This window comes from Pinus tabuliformis, chromosome 2_2, assembly GCF_031772625.1.
Source record: "Pinus tabuliformis cultivar Carrire ecotype Pingquan chromosome 2_2, CPIR1, whole genome shotgun sequence".
Classification (NCBI taxonomy): domain Eukaryota; kingdom Viridiplantae; phylum Streptophyta; class Pinopsida; order Pinales; family Pinaceae; genus Pinus; species Pinus tabuliformis.
In genome coordinates, this window is record NC_142300.1 from 1,286,393,382 (window position 1) to 1,286,417,102 (window position 23,721).

The window sequence follows — 23,721 nt, forward strand, 5'->3', positions numbered from 1 at the left end:
ACAACCTCCTTTCTTCCCCACCAAAAATTGGTATGACAACATAAGAAAAATCTAGTTTCAAAACACCACCCAATTTAGCCCCCCATGACCTAGATAGTAACATTCCAAACCTAGCAGGGATATCTGCTACCACTACATCCATTACCAAAATTTTGGCTGGAATCTGGGCTAGTGACACCACCATATCTTTAATGCCCCCCAGACACTTGAATTTATGTGAATCAAAAGAATACAAGTCTCTGTAAGGTTTAGTAACTTGTAGGTTTAGCTGTTTCATCACTGATAATGGCATAAGGTTATGTGAGGCTCCTGAATCAAACATACAATTGTGCAAGAGTAAATCATGAACCGATAAATAAATGTAGAAAGGAGGCGTTAAAGAATCTAATTTCTCCACACGTGAACCAAAAACCACTACTGGTTTATCTTCTTGCAAATTCACAATGTCATTTATATTCACGTTCTGATATATATTGATAAGCTCTGTAATTTCTCTTTGATAAGCTGGTGTTTTAACTAACTCTGTGAGGGGTACCTGAATTTTGTTCTTTTCTAACTCTTTGGTGAAACTAAACACATGGATTTGTTTAATATTCCTTTCATTCTCATCTTCACTTTTCTTCATGACTGAAATCTCTTGTGGAATGGAAACAAGTTTTTCTAAAGGAATTTTTTCACTTTTGTCTTGAGAGGACTCACCTTGAAGCATTTGAGTCTTGCTACTTGTATTCTGCTGCTGCTTTCCTTTATTCAATTGTTTTGCAGGCTGTGGTTCTTGTTCTTGTGGAGTCGCCTTTTGTAAGGGAGCTGGAACTTGCTGCTCACCTTCATCTTCTTGACTTCTAGATCTTTTCCTTGATCTCAAGTCATATTTCTTATGTAGTTCTGCCTGCATAAAATCAGAAAACCGCTTCCAACATTCATCAATTTCATTATCATCATAGATGACATTTGTTTCACTATATTCTCCTCCCTCAACACCTAGTTCATCTTCATCTACTGCATACAATGTGAAAATATGGTCATCATGATCCTTGGAATGCTCTGGTACTCCATCAGGATCTGCCTCTATATACAATGGTGCTTGAATCTGATCTTGATCTTTTCTCTCCCTCTGTAAAATTTGCAGAGGTTGTCTTCTATATTGAGGATTAAAATTTCTATTTTGCTGTACTTGTCTTTGAGAATTCTTACTCTCTAATTCCAATTTAATCAATTTATTAGAAAAATTTCTAATTACATTATTCATATCCTCTAATGTTTGATCTTGAGAGGATTCTACTTTAGCCTTTCCCTTATCTTGGATAGGTTGTGCATCTGGTGTTTTACCTGCAGCCACCAGATTTGCTTCTATCTCTAATGCATCTGTTTGGATCTGATCAAGGGTTGGGGATCTCCTCTCCCTCAATGTGAATCCAAAATTTGACTCAAAAGCCCCTGCAAAAGTTATTTTTGCACTAGCAGGAGGGGGCTTAATCTCCACTGGAAGACTATTGTACAATTTATTGAACCTTCTGATGAATTCAGCATCACCTTCATTAGATTTCTTCTTGATAACGTTAAACTCTGTAAGTGAATACCCATGGTCTTTTTTTTTTCTCCCATCTCTGGGTGAACAGGCGCTCCATCTCTTCCCATGTTGTAATAGAGTTATTAGGAAGCCCTTTAAACCATTTTCTTGCTTCTCCATCCAAGGATTGGACAAAAAGTCTTAGAACAACATCCAGGTGTTCAACATTTAGGTTTTCTGCGAAATTACAAAATACTAATATATGATTCTCTACTGTTTGTTCATCCTCCCCTGTGAAACGAGGAAGAATCTTCAAGTATTCTTGTGGCATTTGATTCAACTGTTGTGGCAATTGAATAGGTGCATACCTATTCATAAAAAATGCAGGTGCTGCCATATTTTCTCTTGAATTTATTGAACCTTGATTACCAGCAAATGTGGAACTTGACTGAGTAAATGGAGTGTGGAAAGGTGGTAATGTAGTTATAGGTTCAGGCTGAATAACTATAGCAAATACTGAAAAAGAAACAGACTCTAAAGACTGTTCCTAACAGTTGGGTTCTTGGAATGAATTGGATGTAGAAGGTGACTCTTGGTCAATAAAAGATGAATGTGAAAGATGTGATGAACTGCTGCTTGGTGCAGACAGTGTAGGACTTGGTGTAAGTGGAGTTTTAGGCCTTCCAACCCTCTTGGAAACTATCCTCTCAGGATCTGAAAGGGCTTGAACTTTCTGCTGTGAGGTATCTGACCTTGTATGGGGTCTCTTTGGAGCCAGAGTTATTGCTTTTGTTCAAAACAACCAAATATTTCCTCCTCACTGAACAACCAGAGGAAACTATTGAAAACCCAGGGAAAAGTGTTCTTGTCTTCTCTCCTTGGCAACGGTACCAATTAATGTTGTACCTTAAGAAACCAATTTCCTGGCTGTGTAGAAATTGTGCTTAAGACATTAATGTTTATAATTATTGTCACTTGTTTGTCACTTAATTGTGTGGTGTTCTCAAATGAAGGACCTAAAAGACTTGGTTTTAAACCCTCAATACTTAGGTGACATGAAAATCTCAGAATTCCATTTGATTGCTGAATATAAATGATGAATGAAGAAAGCTTGAAGAAGTCATAGACAATATGTTGTTTTACACAGAATCTACTATCTGTGACACTTGGAGAAGTTAAAGATAATATGCTGTCTTACACAGAAACTACTATCTGTAACTTAGAAGAATTGCAGAGGTGGGAACTTCAAGTATAGGAGCGCTCTTTTAAGGGATTTTAACTTCATTTACATAAGAAAATAAAGACCTACAACTTCATTACCATACTTAAAGGAAGAAAACATTTGATGACACATAACAGAGAAGTCACAAAATCATACCCAACAATGTGTGGAAAACTTCTGATTCTTTCATTAATCAACAGTTGTATCAAGAATACAGTGGCCTAGTCTTCAGGTTCTCCAAAGTTTGAACCCCTTTTCTTTCTATAATCTTGCCTCTTTATACATCATAGGATAGTTAATAACCACCCAAAACTGTCAAACTACATAACTATCCTCTAACTGCTTTGAAGTAAAGATCATTACAAAATATTACATTTGAGGATAAAGACACCTCATTCATTTCAAGAAAACAAGATAATAAGAATTAATAAAAATTAGAGAATGATGGAAGATTGCTGCTCACTGTTAGAATCTATAGCTTGAGCCTGTGGTTTTGCTGATGTATCTTTGTGTTGCTCTATCATCCATTAATGGGGTATGGTGAGTGATGTGGGCAATTAATAGATGAAAGCGGTGGAAGATGTGGAATGAGCGACGTGGGGCAGAAAGCTTTGGGAGCTCACCGCGAAGGTAAACAATGTACAGGAGCTTTCAACGAGGTTGAATCCTCGCAGTAATTTCAGGCCACACATTGTGGTCAACCATGCTAACGTCATGGTCAACTGTGGGGGTTGAGCTTTAATTAAGCTTCGTGCTCATTTCTTCCTCGCAGCACACCTCAACGTAGTTATCAAGCTATTGCTTGATCGCGCCTCTTGAACCTACATGACCTTTGGACAATGGAAAACCGACGGAACTCAAGAGAATTAACACTCTGGTTCATAAACCTGTTGTGTTCGCCAGAGCTTTACGCGATCACCGTCCGATCACCCCTTCAATGGATGGCTCGATCCTTCAGAACTCAATAGAACTTTAACCTTGCTGAACTAAACCTTATCAAGTCCGATTTTTCAACGCCCCTTTGACTCCCATACGGACCCGATAGGAAAAAAAATGCCAGTTAATGATTTATTAGCTCTGATTTTAAAGATAAAACCTGATTACTTTCTGACTTGATATCCGTAGGATCTCGTCTCTTTCGATGAACGGCTGAGATTGGCTCGGACTTTAGCGAATTAAACTGTGTTTAATACACCATTGTGTCCGATTTTAGAAATAAACTTCGTTCTAGTTACCCATGTGATTGTCATCGGATCTATGGCCTGTTGATCGGACGACCCATATATTCTCGCAGGTTTATCATTTTCAAAAGCCATTAATAATATAAACTCAACCATTTCTTTCAAATCTTCGCATTTCTTTTTATTTCCGCTATAACATAATATTTGGTTTTTCTTTCATATTTTTGATTTTTCTTTCATTTGTGATAGAACTGAAAATAAAACTTAAATAACAATGGATGCTACAATAGGGCCTATGAAAACTATGCTATCATCGACCTAAAGAAAGAACTGATGATTTTCGAAGTAGAAGGAATGAGAGTGATCCAACCCTTGGACCATTATCAAGGGCCCAGGTTGACCGAACCTGTAGATGAAGGGGATGAATTAGGAATGCTAGAACAACTGTACACACTAACAACGGGAAAAAGGGAAGATTACATAAATCCTACTGCAGGAGTATTCGTCAGCTGGAGAAGTATTCAAAGCTTAGAGATCGGTTCAGAAGCTGCATGCGATGCATGGCAGCAAGGCGGATATGAACTAAACACTAGACGTTGTGCAATGATAAGCCGAGTAAATTGGATAGGAACAGAGATAAGCGACTATCCCAAGTACTACAACGTTGAACCGGTGGACATATTCTTGAACGAGGTAGACAAAGAAATGAGGGAAGATCAAAAGATTCCTTTTCTTGATATCACTCTCATGGAAACACCGGCAAGATGGTGGAGAACACATCGCAGCACACTGCGAGACTGGGAAACCATCAAGCAAGCCATGAGGGAAAGATTTTCCCGAGATGAAGACCAACCACAGGATAATATGAAATACAGAGGGAACTCAAGTCCTGAGAGGCACTTGGAGGCCTGCATAAAAGACTAGAAAACCTAGGGAATACTGAAGGATCTGTGGGTACATATATTCATATGTACCCTAGGAACTATTCCTCCAGCTTGGTATGTATAGGAGGAACTTTGTCGACAAATGATGGATTGGGATATTTTGTACGCACAGTTCGTTAGCAGCTTTTCCTTCAGAGGTAACGATAAATACATCATTGAGACACTCCATGTGATAAAAAGGGTTTTGTTCGCCCCAGGATAGTTAGTTGAAGGTTGTCCTGACGAAAGTTTTCTACAGTGTCTTTATGACGTGGATTCTCCAATATATGCAACCTGCGACAAGGGGGATGCATAGCCAGAAGAGGATGGGTTAGACAGATTGAGATACTTGACCTTTGAGGAAAAAGAAGAAGAGAGAGACACTCGGGAGAGTCCCTCAAGAGACGGTGCTACCTTCTACTGATGAAACTGAGAAAACAAAATGTTGGGACAGAGGATAAACCCAAAATGGCATTTGTAGGAGATTACTGGGATGAATAGACCACAAAAGAAATTTTTGACCTATTACAAGAGTACCAGGACTTGTTTCCAGCTTCAGTAGCAGAGCTGAAGGGGATTAACGGAGACATAGGGGAGATGACGATTATTCTAAGGCTGGATGCCCTCTGGTAAAGCACAGACCATATAGACTGAAGCCAAGGGTGAAGGAAAATCGACAAAATGTTGGAAGTAGGGATTATATTTCCGGTAGATGAAGCAGAGTGGATAAGTCCGATAGTCATACAAAATAAGAAGGATGCGACCGAAATCAGAGTATGCGTTGATTATAGAAGTCTCAACAATGCATGTGTGCATGACCCATTCCCGACACCTTTCAGTGATGAGGTCCTGGACAATGTGGCGGGTAATGAAGCATATTCATTTACATATGGATTCTCGGGCTACCATCAAGTTCGAATAGCCGAGGAGGATAAAAGGAAAACAACATTCACTACCGAATGGGGGTCATATGCATACAACGTAATGCCCTTTGGATTGAAGAATGCACCAACATCTTCTCAAGGATTGTCATTGTTGCATTCCGAGACTACATTCATAGGTTTCTAGAGGTGTACATGGATGACTGGACAATATATAGCTTGTTGAAGAAACACACCAACTTACTAAGGGTTATGTTTGAAAGGTGCCGACAACTGCAAATTTCCTTAAACCTCAAGAAGTGTATTTTCGTGGTCCCATTTGGAACACTATTAGGCCATATCATCTGCAAGGATGGAGTATGCGTAGACCCAATGAAGGTTGCGAAAATCATCAACATGGAGCCGCCGCGCAATGTGAAGCAACTAAGGTCAACCCTAGGCCATACGGGCTATTACCGACGCTTCATCAAGAATTATGCGTCAATCACAACCTTGATGGAAAAATTACTGAAGAGGACGAAAGAGTTCATTTGGACTGAGGACAGTCAAACAAAACTTCATTCCCTCACCTTATATGACTATCCAAACCTTGCATTTGGAAGGGAACATGGGAAATATTTCAAAGACATTTTTCATCGATATTTCAGTCAAGACAGGAATCATGGAAAACATCCAGATTGGAGCCAATCACAATCCCAAGGAAGTTGTAAGCTTCGCCTACCCTTTTAAGGACTTCCACGATGTTTTCCCTTGGTCTTATAAGGAAATGCATGGCACAGACCCTTCTATGGTCAAGCATGAGATCAAGAATAATTGAAAATTCTTTTTATGGTATTTTTCTTACTCGTTAATCTGAAAAAACCTCAAGTCTCCTTGTTATAGATCTGACTTGAAAATAGAAATAAACCCAAGAATAACAAGATCTAAGTATAGATAGAATTGCTTCTTTATTGATATCAAACCCTTAAGGTAGGGCAACACCATACATTCACTCCTTAAGGATGGAGAACACTCCACAAGCCATATGCTTGTTCATACAATAATCCTTGACATCTCTCAATGGGGAGTCTCAGCCTCTATATAGACCTCATACATACAATACCATGGGTCATTACCATTGTTCCCTCAATACCATCTATCTAATACCATGGGCTTATTACATTATTGCTAACTACTTGTGGTCCCTTACATGATATAGGTTAACTACCTTATTTATTACTATGGCCCACCCCATTATTACATTATTCCCTTGGGTACCTCCCTTTGTACCCCATATTATCCCGCCTAGGTATATTACATTCCACCCCCCTTAACATGTTTCATCCTCGAAACATGGGAAGAACACAAATAATAATATCTACTCAAAAGAGTAGTCCACTGGTACCATGCACGTGCATCTAGCCATCCCAGAGAAAGGTGAGCTCTCGATCTAGCTGGTGCCTCACTCGCTCGAGATGGAGTTGACCTTGGTGACTCTTATGTGTTGATGCATAGTAGGTGGATCATCGCCCCTCTCTATCTGTCATGCAGGGGTTGTTGTCCCCGTGGTTAATTCTTTGCCATCTTGTTGGTTGTTTTCTTGCGGGGTAATGTGGGTGGTGATATGCTGAAGTGTTAACCAACAGTGTATCTTTCTTTAATTCACCACCTAATGGAGCCTGATTGGTATCTGGTACATGTTGTGGTGTCTGTTGTTGTTTCTTATTTTCCAATATTACTTCAACCACTGAGTCCTCATCTGATGTATCAGTACTTGTAATATTTTTTGTTTCAGCCTCCTTGGATTCGACCATCAAGGGCTCATCATCTGATGTGTTAGTCTCTGGAACATCTTCTGCTTCAACCTCCTTGGACTCTACCTGTTTATTGATGGAAGTATCTTGTAATGTAATTTTCTTCTTTTTATACCAGAGCTTCAAGAATTTATTCTGCACATTAATATTGATAGTACCCACCAATTCCATCCATGGGTATCCCAAAACAACATCCACATTAGCCATATTTGAAACATACAAATCAGAATGCAATACATACTTTTCCATAGAAATCTTCAAATCTTTATAAACTTGCACCTCCTCATTATTAACTTGTGTGTGCTCCATTTGTTTTGCTGGGACTTGCAATTTTTTTGCCAAATTGACATTTATAAGATTGTGCTTGCAACTAGGATTTATAGACATAATGATCTTCTCCTTCTGAAGCGATCCATGAACATGCAATAATGAGATACTAGTAGGAAATAACCCCACATGTTTCTCATTATCTTGTTTTCTGGCATGAGACCATCTGTCTAAAAGTAATTTTTCAAATTCTTCATCTGAAAGGTTGTACAACTTCTTTTTGTTCTGTAATTCCCACCATGTGGCCGCCTCATCTAAAAAATGAGCCACTACTGCAAATCTCCAATGTTGTGCCAATACTGAATTTTTTGCTTTTATGTATTCTTCAATAGTAGGACCATTATCTTTTCCTGTAAAATATAGAATCGCCATGAAGAGGGTTTGGGAAAAATTCACTTACTTGGCGAAAATTTGGAATTGTCACAATTCCGTCAATATTGCTCAGAATCCCTATTATGACCTGTTTTCGGAAATGGAACAACCATTCTGCATCTTCTCATGTGATAGAAATCTAAATCTAGGCACTAGAATTTCAGATCCGCACTGCAACTGTTCTGTCGTCACAAATTTTTTTATGAAAAAAGCGCTGATTTGAAATCAACGATACCTCCCTCATCCAGACTCTGATTCAACTGATTTTTTTTTTGAACTTGGGTATTTTTACACAAACAATACAGATCTGCAATTAGATTCTACAGATTTTGCACCAGAATGTACAGATCTGCACTGCAAACGTGCCCCCCCCAGAAAAAATATCTGCAACCCAACTGATTTTTAAATCAGCAATATCTCCCTCATCTGGACTCCGATTCGGAAGATTTTTTTTGTTGAACTTGGGTATTTTTTCACAAAAAATCTATATCTACAATTAGATTTTGTAGATTTTGAACCAAAACGTACAGATCTGGTCTGCAAACTCGTCACCCCAAAAAAATCCTGCAAAAATAAAAAAATAAAATATTCTCCACTTTGCCCAAGAAAGTGCTCTGATACCACTGTTATAGATCTGACCTGAAAATAGAAATAAACCTAAGAATAACAAGATCTGAATATAGATAGAATTGCTTCTTTATTGATATCAAACCCTTAAGGTAGGGCAACACCATACATTCACTCAAGGAAGGAGAACACTCCACAAGCCATATGCATGTTCATACAATAATCCTTGACATCTCTCAATGGGGAGTCTCTAGCTTCTATATAGGCCTCATACATACAATGTGGGTCATTACCATGGTTCCCTCAATACCATCTATCTAATACCATGGGCTTAGTACATTATTGCTGACTAATTGTGGTCCCTTACATGATACGGGTTAACCACCTTATTTATTACTATGGTCCATCCCATTATTACATTATTCCCTTGGGTACCTCCCTTTTTACCCATATTATCCCCCCTAGGTATACTACACTCCTTCTTTGGGCTCGTCAAACTACTACAAAGAAGATATGAGAATGTTATTTTTTGAGACTTTTTCTTGCTCTTGAACTGAAAAATCTCCAAGTTTTTCATCGTTGAGCTCGTTAAACACGTACGACGACAATTCGAGCAACTCTTTTTCTCTTTTTTTTCAAGCTCACTAAATTGAAAACGATCTACTGAACATTCTTTTTTGGGACTTTTTTCTCGCTCATGAAATAAAAAAAACCACGAGTTCCTTCTTCAAGCTCATTAAGAACTTATGAAGAAGCTTCAAGAATTCTTTTTAGGAACTTTTCTCGCTCGTTAAATCGAAAAAACCCCGAGTTTTCATCATTAGGCTCGTTAAAAACCTACGACGACAATATGGGTGCTTTCTTTTTTGGGACTATTTCTTGCTCTTAAATCTAAACATTCCCGAGTTTTTCCCTTCTTCAGGCTCGTTAAAGCTACGAAGAATGAATGAGAAGTTCTTTTACCTCTTTTTCCTCTCTCACTAAACTGAAAAAGATACCTCGAGTTTTCTTCATTTGACTCATTAAAATTCGATGAAGGTATATTGAGTTTGTCATTACATGACACATTAAAGTTTCACGATGAATATCAAGTTTACTCCGTCTCCTAGTACTCGTAAAAAAATGAGGCAAACATCTATTGAGCATAGGTTTCTCTTTATCCAGACTCAGTATATTAACTTACATGAAAGGAACCTTTTCGGGTATACTATTAAACCTTTGTCGCACCCAGTTAACAAATATGACAAAGGGACCACTCTGGAGTCGTTCTTTACGATATTTTTCAGACTCTAGAAATATGAAAAGACCACCGAGTTTTCCCATATGGACTCATTAAATTAAATTGATGAGAAATGGAGTTGCTCTTTATGATCATTTCAGACTCTTGAAACATGAAAAGACCACTGAGTTTGCCTGTCTGGACTCATTAAACTAATTAGATAGGGCACATAGTTGCTCTTTTTACGATCCTTTTCAAATTCTTAAAACATGAAAATATCGATGATTTTACCCGTCTAGACTCACTAAACTAATCAGATGGGGAAAGTGGACAATACAATTGCTTTGTGTTTCATATTGTGAAAAGAGTTTTTTGGTAGCAGTCGCTCCATTGAACATGGCACTCCCTCAGATAAACCTTCCTTGTGACAACCTCTCAATATGAATCTTACCATCCAAAACCTTTATCTTTTGTTTCCTCCATCAAACCGTTAAGCATATCCTATCATCATGCCCTCTGTCGCTTTGACCCAATGCTCAAAAGATTCCTCAAAAAACAATAATTCTTGTCCCATTTTGTGTCGACTGATGTAGGACACCTTATTTCCTACCTTTCGACAAGTCTCTTCCTATCGAATTCAACACTCTATGTAGGAAGAATACCCAGAAACACTTCATTGCCTTGGTACATGCAGACATCAGTGGCAGGTTACCTTGTCTTTGGTTAGGGGTTTTCATTATTGGCTCTTGGTTAAACGATTCTACAAGTGTTCGACAACAAAAACATTATTCAAACTCGCTATATTGTATGGTGCATCTTGGAGACCATCACCATTATTGGTGGCCATCCTCACATCTGTTAACGATCTCCATTATTGACTGGTAATCAGACGATTTCGTGCATGTTTGACCTCAATGCCTATATTCACATGTATCGATCTATAATGTTGCGGTGAAGTAGAAATCAAGACCTTGGGTAGAGGCTTGCATCACTCAGCCTTGTTTCCTCTCCCAAGTTGCGTTTATTTTTTTTTGGAGACATCTCATCAGAATGATCCTATTATGACACAGGTTCTGCATTGTGCTTCTCATCGGCCAGCATCGTCATATCTCTTTATTGAGAAATTCACTCTGACATAGGTACTGAGAGTGGGAATGTCTAACTCAAGACATGATTTTAGTTGTTTTATATATGTGTTGTATCAGGTTTCTCATACCGCCTGAAGCTCTGATCCTCTCTCTCTTTTTTCCTACGAAAAGGACAGTTAAATATAAAGTGTTTCGGCCATCGTTGCAGCCTCTGATCTCACACTTTAGGGAGCATTTGTTATACAGGAAAATTACCTCCTCACAAACTCAGAGGAGAAATACATTATGACTGAAGGACTGACCAAGTTCACAGGCCCAGTTGTCAAGCTAACGTTGTCTAAACACTAGCAACCTGCTTTATAAAGCTTCGTAGCAAGGCTAAGGGTGTGTTAGTGCCTAGGGTAACTCAGTCTGTTACCTTGGGAAGAGAGTTAGTGAACCTTAATGAGTTTCTATGGGTCAATGGAATAAGTTGACCAAGAAATATCCCAAGATTCTCTCCTACGTTAGCTCACAAAATAGGGGAACATTAGAACTCGACTTGTTTGGAGAAATTACTAATTCCTAATGGAGTATACAAATGGGATAGAGCACAAAGGCATGTAAACATCACTGCTTTTGCATAATGGAACTCATGAAGGACTTGGAAAACCTATCCTCACATGATATATATGCAAGGCTAGGGCCATTGTGAAAGATGTCGAAACATTTGAAATGATTTCCTATTTAACTGTCGAGTAGAGTCTCAAACTAAGACATCAGAAGAGATTAAGAAGGGAGAGAGAGAGAGGAACTGGAGGGGTAAGGGAAGGTTGATACAACCGATGGTTGTAGTCACTCTTTCTATATCAATATAGAAATGCAATTGTGTTGTCTACTCCATGATGTTGGTAGTATAACTTGTTTATATGTTTATGCAACATTGTTAGCATGAGTGGCTTAGATATATGCAACTAGATATCTTTATATGTTCATGCATTGTTTATCAAGGTTTTATGCTGTGATATTATGCTTGTCTTTTCTATGTGCAGGTTTTGATCTGGAGATGGCTCAGGGATATTCCACCTAGCTACATTGTGCTCTCCAGCAACACCACACTAAGACTTGAGGTAATAAGTCCTTCTCGCTTTGATATTCATTTGTTAAACATAGATATGGATACATCTTTATGATAGTTGTAGCTAATCTGGCTGTCTTCCAAGGATCCCTGGAAGATCCGTGAGGGTTTCTACATCACCAAACACCCGTGCATTAATCCCTATAGTAGTGGACCTTGACATTCCCCTTTGTGACTATTCACTTATCCTCATGACTCTTCATTTACTCTATAACTGTTACATCCAATTATCGACACTTGAACTTTCACTTGACAAGACATTACATACAACCTTCACATGTACCCATGTGAGACAAAATAGGCTTGAGAAAGCCATGCAAGACATTACTATGACTCAGAGAACTGTGGGAAGACCAAGTCTTTGACATCCTCACGATGGTCAATAGTGGTGAACTGATGCAAAGCTTGGTAGTCCGCAATGGTGTCTGTGTACTCTATGGTGACATGTTTGTGGAAATGAACTCTTGCCTCCATAACATCCGGGTACACTACTCGAGCTCCTCTATCCAACTCGTTTGATAACATGCATATCATTGTCTTGAGTGTGGCCAGACCAGCGACATACTGATGCATGGTGTCTGCACTGATCACCAAGACTGCGCTGGTGGCTATGCGCATCAAATCTTCAAATTACGAGTCAAGCTGTAGTCGGACCTGTGCCTTTGTCTTTGCCTAGGTGAGTGTCCCAATAGATGGGTTCATGTGTGAGCGCATAACAACATCCATCTTGCTAAATACCCGTGCATGGGAAGACTGTAGACTAGTGATGAGCCGCGGGAGGTCTTCATAGTTTCGGATCTGACTCTGGATACGTGTCTTTAGCTCGACTGCTCTGGGCTTCATCATCTTGGGAAAGTGTAACAGGGATCCCTTATATCTCATTGTCCATGTTTGCATGTAGTCTGTTGGACACAGATTGTCATTGATGTCAATATGGCAATATTCAAGAGGAGGAGATAGAGCATATCGGAGCCGAGAGGATCAAAAGAAGCCAGAGGAACCAAATCGGAGGAGCCACATATATCAGAGCAAGAGGAGCCATATCGGAGGAGTGCCAGCGCAAGAGGAGCCATATATGCCTTTATTAATACTATCGGGTGTTGTTCGGGCAATGAAAACCCACATATGCATGTATTAACAATTATCGGGAGTGGAGGCAAATCGCAGCGATATCGTATCGGAACCCTTAGGGATGAGAGCGGACGCGAATTCTTATTCAGATTGGTCCAGACCCCAGAACCCTTAGGGATGAGAGCGGACGCGAATTCTTATTCAGATTGGTCCAGACCCATATCGGGTCCGAACCCAAATATCGCATCGGAGGAGTGGCTTGGAACTATCATGTGAAAGCTCCGATATATATCGGAGCCGAAATATTATTCAGCGCTCCCTATAAAGCGTCGGGTCCGTCGTGTTCGGAGGAGGGAGTGTTATTGTCTGTGGCGACCGCCGATAAGCGGACCCGCCGAAATATATATAGCGTGGCATCTAAACCTTTTCGGGTCCGAAAGGAACCTCAGCGCGGTTAAGTGACGAGCTCCGAAATTCGGAGCCGAAGTATTATATTGAGGATGGTTTAATGGGTCGTCGGGTCCGCAAGGTCCGTTAGACTTTGAAACTGCCAGAAGGGAAGTCGCTGAAATCCATCGGGACCGAAATCATAATAAAAGGCAGCCTAAAGGTGTGTCGGGTCCGCACCTCGTCGGAGGTCAGGCCTTAACAGTTTTGTAGTGATCACCGAAATCCAGATCCACCGATAATTATAAAGGCAGACGGATAAGAATTGAGATCCGCGTCTGTTGAATGAGAACAGGAATTACGTTATTTTCCTGTGTGTTAAAATATATGTGGCTGCGGGGTTTTTATAGTGTTGGCCATATATTGCATATGATATAAGGCTTCCGATGGTTGATTTAAAGTGCTCGGGTGGTGGCTTCCGATGGTTGATTAAAACGCTCGGGTGGTGGCTTCTGATGGGTGATTAAAAGCACCGATAAAGCCTGTAAGACAAAAAAAAAAAAAGAAAGAAAGAAAAGAAATGGAAGCCGAAGTGTCAAGCGGCTCCAGTGTATGCCTACGATCATGAGAAAAACAAAAGTGTTGTTATAATTTTGATGTATGTATCCTGTGATTATTGGAACGGTTGGATAAACAGAAGTAACTGACAGGGCAAGCAAGCGCTGAGGAAACCAAAGAGCCTACGGAGTAAGGAAGCTGAAGAGCCTGTGAAGAAAGGAAGTCAAAGAGCCAATGAGAAAGAAGAAATGAAGGGATTGAGGCATGGAGCAGATGAAAAAAAAAAGCAGCAGAAAACAACGAGAGTAGTGGTTGTTGTTCGGGGACGGGATAACCTGAGCATGAGATAGTGGAAGCAGCAGAAGAAAAGGGGGCAGCAGAAGTAGTGGAAGCTGAAGAGAGCGCAGCAGCACACCAGTGTATACCAAAGAGGTTGGAGCCTTAGAATTGAACAAGATTGAAGTCCTTGGGAGTTGGTGCTCCTAAGTCCAAGATTGGTGTCTTGGCAAAATAGAGTTGGTGCTCAGGAGGTTGGAGCCTCACCAAAGTCCAAGTTGGAGCTTGGCAACCAATTGTGACAATCTATTTATTGTATTTATTTTTACTGCACAGTTATATTAATAAAAGCATTCATTCCTGCTGTTCATTTTGTGTTTCTGAACATATATGTTTTAACTAGTAAAACAATAGTGAGAAAAAGAAATACTGATTCACCCCCCTCTCAGTATTTCCAACAATTGGTATCAGAGCAGGCTTCTTCATTCTAGCCTAATAGCTTGAAGAAGGATCAGCAACCATGATGAGAAATCATGAAGCATCAGGAAAACCTCCTCTGTTCAATGGCACTAACTTTGGGTTTTGGAAGAAAAGAATGACTTACTATTTAATGTCCCTTGGACATGAAGTCTGGCATTTTTGTCAAACTAAATACCGAGCGACTTCCACTCTTCCAACAGACCAAGACGAGAGGAAAGCCTACATTGCAAATGCAAAAGCCATGAACTCTATCACTAGTGGAATCACTGATTCCGAGTTTACAAAAATCATGCACTGTAACTCTGCCAGAGAAATGTGGGAGAAGCTAGTCGGCTTGTACGATGGAGACTCAAAAGTAAAAAAGGCAAAGCTTCAAACTCACAGAAGACAATTTGAAAGTTTGAAGATGGAAGAGGAAGAAGACATTGCAGCATACCTCCTCCGAGTAGCTGAAGTGGTAAATTCCCTGAAAGGATTGGACGAAAAAGTTGAAGAAAGTACTATTGTACAAAAGGTATTAAGGTCTCTTCCAGACATATTTGACTCCAAAATAAGTGCTATAGAAGAATCAAAGGATCTTGACACCCTCAAAATGGATGAACTCCATGGAATTCTCACTGCCTATGAAATGAGGAAAGGTGGACCTAGCTCCAAAGATGCAGCATTCAAGGCCTCAAAGTCAAAGAAAGGGAAAGAAAGGAATGACTGTAGTGATGAGTCAGATGTGGAATCCGAATTGGCTCAATATGTACGAAAGCTGAAGAGAGGATCTAAGCTTAAAGGCAAGTATCCTCTTATCTGTTTTAAATGTGGTAAAATAGGTCAATATGCAGCAAAATGTCCTCATAAACATGACAGTGATGATGAAAGAAATTCTAAAAGAATGACATACAAAAAGAAAGGGTTCAATAAGAAAAACCTTCTCTCCAAGCAAGGTGAGTCTGATGAGGATGAGTTTATGGTCATCAAAAATAAATCAGATGAGGAAAGCGATCATGATGAAAGCAAAGAAGCATTATTCATGGCACTCACAGATGATGATGACTCGGGGCCAGGAGGAAATGTGGATGAACTGTTAATAAGTGCCATTGAAGAGAATGAGAAACTACGGAACAAAATTATCTCTCTCAAAGTGGAAAACGAGGAAACAAGAAGGAGAGAAGATCTCTTGGAAACAAAGCTTAAGGAAAAAGAAGAGACTTGTGAAGAACGTGAGGCCGAAGTAGTATCTCTGAGAATGGAGTTGGAGCAAATTAAAAAGGGTTGTAAAAGCTCTCAAATACTTGATACTATTCTGAAAAATAAAAAACCTCAACATGATAAGTCTGGAATAGGTTTCAAGGGAGAATCCTCAAGCACTAAGAATAGTGTGAAAAGCTATGCCAATGCACTTTCCTGCAACCCAAAAGATGAAGAAGTATCTTATCAAAAGTGCATCCCAGATTCCAAGAATAAAGAAAGAGTTACTCCAAAGAAGTATGTGGAGTCGAATCATGGACACTACAGTAAATACAAACCTGTACTCCACCAAGGGCCCATCAAAAATCCAAAGGACGAGGGAGGAGTAATTCTCAGAAAGGAAAGCGAATTAAACCGTGGTTGCTTCAAAACCATATTTCTTGGACACTGTTTTCACTGTAAAAGCTTCGGTCACCAAGCTAGACACTGTATGGCTCGCAGAAGTGAAAAGACAACACAAAAGGACCGAGTAATCAACTCATATGCTCCCAAAAGACAGGGACAAATCAAAACCTTCAATTCATTCGATCCTTTGACTGAATTTGATCTGACTTGCTCTTTTTGCTACAATAATGGACACTATGAACAAAACTGCCCACTCAAAGGAAGAAAGACGAGTAGCAAAATCTCTGTAATGGAAAAATGCGGCCTAGCTCTATTTGCGCAAAATAATGGAAACCAGTGGTTTGTGGATAGTGGGTGCTCCAGACACATGATAGGAGACAGAAGGAAATTTATCTCACTGAGCAAAAAGGAAGGGAATGTGTCCTTTGGAAGCAGAACTGGCAAAATTGCAGGAAGAGGAACAATTACTCTGATCAATGGAAAAGGAAAAGCTCAAGATGCTCTGCTGGTTGACGGACTCAAACACAACCTTCTGAGTGTCAGCCAAATTTGTGATCAAGGACATAAGGTTGTTTTCAGCACCAAAGACTGTGAAATAAGGAACTCTGCCTCAGGGAAACTTGTGGCAAAAGGAGTGAGAACACCAGACAATATTTACGTTCTGAACAAGATTCAGGAAAACAAATGCTACTTGAGTAAGGCAGATGAGAGTTGGTTGTGGCACAAGAGACTTGGACATACCATCTTTGAAAATCTGGTCAATATCAGCAAGATCAAAGCTGTACAAGACATCCCAAGGTTGTCCAAACCAAAGCAAGCAGTGTGTGGTCCATGTCAACATGGAAAACAGACCAGAACCAACCACAAGACAAAGGAACACTATACATCAAAGCCCTTGGAGATCATACATGCTGATGTGTGTGGGCCAACTAGAAATCAAGCACTCCAAGGAGAAAGGTACTTTGTATTATTTTTTGATGATTATACTAGAATGATGTGGATATATTTCATAAAATATAAATCTGAAACTTTTGAGTGTTTTAAGAATCTAAAAGCCCTTGTAGAAAATGAAAAAGATTCAAAAATTAAGTGTCTCAGAACAAACAGAGGAGGAGAATTCACATCAAACGAGTTCAAAGAGTTCTGCAATATTCATGGAATTAAAAGGGAATGCTCGGTTGCCAGAACACCTCAGCAAAATGGGGTAGTTGAAAGACGAAACCGAATTGTCCAAGAAATGGCAAGAACCATACTGTTAGCAGCATACCTACAACCTAAATTCTGGAGGGAAGCAGTAGGGACAACTGTCTATACATTGAATCGGACTCAATTAAGACCAAATTGTGACAAAACTCCTTATGAGATATGGAAAGGGAGACCTGCTTCGGTGAAGTATTTCAAAATATTTGGAAGCAAGTGCTTCATAAAAATAAATGATGGTTCACTTGGAAAATTTGATTCTCGGGTTGATGAGGGGATATTTCTTGGATACTCTCCACGGAGCAAGGCTTACAAGTGCTACAATTTTCGACTGAAGAAAATAGTGGAAAGCATCGATGTAAAGGTTGATGAAGATCTTCCAGAAAAGGAAATTGAAGAACAGGAAGATGACTTTCTCATTGAAGAAGAAGAACCTAAAGAAGAAGAGATAGATGATGAAGAAGAAGAAGAGGAAAGAGAACCACCTCATACCCCTTCAAAGATGAAGTATGTAGAAAGATACCATCCAGAAGAACAGATCATTGGCGATAGAGATGAAGGTGTGCAGACCAGAAGAAGGACAACAACCTCACCCAAGAGAAAAGCCGTTGCCCTCCTATCTATGATAGAACCAGAAACATTCACAGAAGCAAGTAAGGATCCTCATTGGGTAAAAGCAATGGAAGAAGAAATGTCCCAAATTGAGAAGAACAAGACATGGGAGCTGGTATCTCGTCCAAAGGACAAAAACATAATAGGAACCAAATGGGTGTTCAAAAAGAAATGAATGAGGAAGGACAGGTTATCAGAAACAAGGCAAGACTTGTCTGCAAAGGTTATTCACAAATTGAAGGAGTTGACTTTGAAGAGACATTTGCACCAGTGGCCCGTATGGAAGCTATCAGGATGTTCTTAGCATTTTCTTGCTCGAAAGGATTCAAAATCTATCAAATGGACGTGAAATCAGCATTTCTAAATGGGGAACTCAAGGAGAAAGTCTACATGGAGCAGCCAGAAGGTTTTGATCTGATAGCAGGAAAGGACCTAGTCTGTAAGTTGAAAAAGGCTTTGTATGGGTTGAAACAAGCTCCTAGAGCTTGGTATGCAAGACTGGATAACTATCTCCAACAACAAGGCTTCAAAAAGGGAGTGGCTGGAAGCAATCTATACATAAAGAGAGATCAAGGTAAGTTACTAGTTGCTCTTGTTTATGTCGATGATCTGATTTTGCTAGTAATAATGATGAAATGCGCCATGAATTTTCTCAAAGCATGGCAAAAGAATTTGAGATGTCAATGATAGGAGAACTGTCCCACTTCCTTGGACTTCAAGTATCTCAAACCAGAGCAGGATTGTGGATATCTCAAGCCAAATATCTAAAAGACATGCTCAAAAAATATGGAATGGAGGACTGTGCACCCATGAGCACTCCCATGACCACAAACTGCAAACTGAGCAAAGATGATGACTCCCCTCTAGTAGATGCAACTCATTACAGGTCAATGATTGGAGCCCTTCTATACTTAACAGCTACACGACCAGACATAATGCAAGCAGTAGGAATGGTGGGAAGATTTCAATCGGCTCCCAAACAATCCCATTTATTAGCTGTAAAAAGAATCCTCAGATATCTGAAGGGAACTTCTGATTTCGGTCTTTGGTACCCAAGGAACTCAACACTGACTGTAACTGCATACACCGATGCTGATTGGGCTGGAAATATAGATGATCGGAAAAGTACTAGTGGAAATGCATTCTTCCTAGGAGACTGTTTGGTATCCTGGCTCAGCAAAAAACAGTCATCCATATCATTATCCACAACCGAAGCCGAGTATATTGCTGTAGCAGACTGTTGTACTTAGATACTATGGATGAAGGAAGCGCTAAAAGATGTCGACATATGTACAGATCAACCAATTACCGTTTATTGTGACAACACTAGTGCTATCAGTCTCAGCAAAAATCCAGTGATGCACTCAAGAACCAAACACATACCAATCAAGTATCATTTCCTCCGTGAGCAAGTAGCTGAACAAAACATCGCTCTGGAATATATCAGTACTAAGGAGCAGATAGCTGATATTTTCACAAAACCTCTTCCTCGGGAAGCATTCGAACATCTGCGACAAAAGATGGGGGTTATTTCTTTATCATCACTCAAGTGTATTCATAAAGATGCAGCAGGACAGGGGGAGCAACTTGACAGGGGGAGTTCGTATGCATGCCTTTGCCATTGATGTCAAAGGGGGAGAAGGCAGAAGAATATTGCCATCAATAACAAAGGGGGAGATTGTTGGACACAGATTGTCATTGATGTCAATATGGCGATATTCAAGAGGAGGAGACAGAGCATATCGGAGCCGAGAGGATCAAAAGAAGCCAGAGGAACCAAATCGGAGGAGGCACATATATTAGAGCAAGAGGAGCCATATTGGAGGAGTGCCAGCGCAAGAGGAGCCATATATGCCTTTATTAATACTGTCGGGCGTTGTTCGGGCAATGAAAACCCACATATGCATGTATTTACAATTATTGGGAGTGGAGGCAAATCACAGCGATATCGTATCGGAACCCTTAGGGATGAGAGCGGACGCGAATTCTTATTCAGATTGGTCCAGACCCCTGAACCCCTAGGGATGAGAGCGGACGCGAATTCTTATTCAGATTGGTCCAAACCCATATCGGGTCCGAACCCAAATATCGCATCGGAGGAGTGGCTTGGAACTATCATGTGAAAGCTCTGATATATATCGGAGCCGAAATATTATTCAGTGCTCCCTATAAAGCGTCGGGTCTGTCATGTTCGGAGGAGGGAGTGTTATTGTCTGTGGCGACCGCCGATAAGCGGACCCGCCGAAATATATATAGCGTGGCATCTAAACCTTTTCGGGTCCGAAAGGAACCTCAGCGCGGTTAAGTGACGAGCTCCGAAATTTGGAGCCGAAGTATTATATTGAGGATGGTTTAATGGGTCGTTGGGTCTGCAAGGTCCGTTAGACTTTGAAACTACCAGAAGGGAAGTCGCCGAAATCCATCGGGACCGAAATCATAATAAAAGGCAGCCTAAAGGTGTGTCGGGTCTGCACCTCGTCGGAGGTCAGGCCTTAACAGTTTTGTAGTGATCGCCGAAATTCGGATCCACCGATAATTATAAAGGCGGACGGATAAGAATTGAGATCCGCGTCTGTTGAATGAGAACAAGAATTACGTTATTTTCCTGTGTGTTAAAATATATGTGGCTGCGGGGTTTTTATAGTGTTGGCCATATATTGCATATGATATAAGGCTTCCGATGGTTGATTTAAAGTGCTCGGGTGGTGGCTTCCGATGGTTGATTAAAACGCTTGGGTGGTGGCTTCCGATGGGTGATTAAAAGCACCGATAAAGCCTGTAAGACAAAAAAAAAAAAGAAAGAAAGAAAGAAAGAAAGAAAAGAAATGGAAGCCGAAGTGTCAAGTGGCTCCAGTGTATGCCTGCGATCATGAGCAAAACAAGAGTGTTGTTATAATTTTGATGTATGTATCCTGTGATTATTGGAATGGTTGGATAAACAGAAGTAACTGACAAGGCAAGCAAGCGCTGAGGAAACCGAAGAGCCTACAGAGTAAGGAAGTTGAAGAGCTTGTGAAGAAAGGAAGTCAAAGAGCCAATGAGAAAGAAGAAATGAAGGGACTGAGGCATGTAGCAGATGAAAAAAAAAGCAGTAGAAAACAGCGAGAGTAGTGGTTGTTGTTCGGGGACGGGATAACCTGAGCATGAGATAGTGGAAGCAGCAGAAGAAAAGGGGGCAGCAGAAGCAGTGGAAGCTGAAGAGAGCGCAGCAGCACACCAGTGTATACCAAAGAGGTTGGAGCCTCAGAATTGAACATAATTGAAGTCCTTGGGAGTTGGTGCTCCTAAGTCCAAGATTGGTGTCTTGGCAAAATAGAGTTAGTGGTCAGGAGGTTGGAGCCTCACCAAAGTCCAAGTTGGAGCTTGGCAACCAATTGTGACAATCTATTTATTGTATTTATTTTTACTGCACAGTTATATTAATAAAAGCATTTATTCCTGCTGTTCATTTTGTGTTTCTGAACATATATGTTTTAACTAGTAAAACAATAGTGAGAAAAAGAAATACTGATTCACCCCCCTCTCAGTATTTCCAACATAGTCAACAATAGTATGCACGTTTGACATGATACATGCTCTCCTAGCACATCATTGTTGCCAACTGTTGAGATGGACAACAACTTTATGAATGATGCAAAACTTGGAATACAATGCCCACATGACTGACTCAAGGGACAATAATTCATCCAATATTACCTTCTTCAACTCTGTTTGGGAAGATGTTGTAACCAGTTCTCCTCGTTGCTTGGCCATTTGTAACTCCTTAGCCATTCGCTCGTTCTCTGCTATCATGAAGTGAACACTCTAGCTAGTGGCTTTGGCATATGCTCTGGTAGCATCGACCAATGTTGCAAGATGTTTGCGCACGTTAGACACGATCACTCATTCCTCAAACTATGCAGGAGATGTGTTTTCATCTGGAGTAGACACTCTGAGAGATTTCACAACTCTATGTTGCGACTCGTCGAATGAGATGTTGTGCATATCTCCTTCCGGATTGTTTCCAAGGATCTCAGTGTCTCCTTGGTCACTTGGGACTTGCTCCGCTTCCACATCTAGTGAAGCTGGTAAGTCGACCTCATGGTGGTAAGGCATGAATTCGATGTCTTGATCGAACTCCTATCTCTCCATATCCATATCCATCTACTCAAGTACTTGTTCAATCTCTTGAGAAAGGTCCTGCTCAAGTGACTCCTCACCCTGCTTCCTTGGTGCCAGCTATTCAGTTGATTCTACTACCTGTACGAGCACAGTTTCATCTGTTTGTACATGTTGCACCCCGTGTTGTACCTGTTCTTTCTATGCTTCCTTCTCCTCTCTGTGTAGCTCCTGTTCCTTCCGTAGTTGGTCCTTCAACTCATGCAACTCCTTATCTGTTTCCTCCATTCTTCATTTCTCTCTCCCTTTGCGCGTTCCTCTTATCGCGTTATTGTGTCTTTGACTCTATTGGCAAAGTTGGTTTCTTCACAAGTGGGTCTTCTTGGAACTTACAGTTTTGTTCCTACTCCATGCTATCGACAATCTTCCTCTTGACTTTATCGCGCACCATTATGTTTACCTTTGTTGATGTTGTTGTTGCTGGTGCTCTCATGGATGCTATTTCACGCTGCTTCGCTAACCATTCCACAACAATGCCGACTGGTTCATTGGGCCACAAGAAGCTGTAACAATATCTCCATGGGTCCTCCTCCACCCAATGACATGCCCCTTTGATACACTGAAACTGTACTCTCGCACAATGATATTTTACAAAACAATGCGGGTCATACGAATTTGTAGCTTTGGATGTCGAAAGTATATTTCTTGATCTCTTCTGCTTCGACATTCACATTCTTGAAATTCTGTATCTCGTATAACCCGATCGGCAACAGAAGAGCGGGCCAAGGTGCCTGCTTCTTCCATTGCAGCCTAGCTAATAGTCTAGCCGTGATATGGTATGATACTTCCTTGATGACGAGCTTGTCCAACGAAAACTTTTGCAAAGCATGTGGAGACTTCTCCATGCTCTACATCTGTATGAAGGTGTCAGATAGTGAGGCATACCAATCTGTTATGTCGAGCAATACCTCCATTTTTTCCTTCAACATGCAACGTGGACCGTGCTCAAATATCATCTTGTACATTGGGGTGACAAAATGATCTGACAATTGCGTGATAACTCCTCTAAAGCTGCATTAGGACAACATTTTACAATAAGTGTTGACAAAGATCTTCGCTAATGTCCATACCCACTTCAGCTCGGGAACTATTGACGGGCACAGATTGCATCCAAGATGTAAGTGGACTTGTAGATTTCTTCTTGCCGACCTTTTGGCAGTTGTCGAGCTCTTGTTACCTGTTCCTTCAACTTATG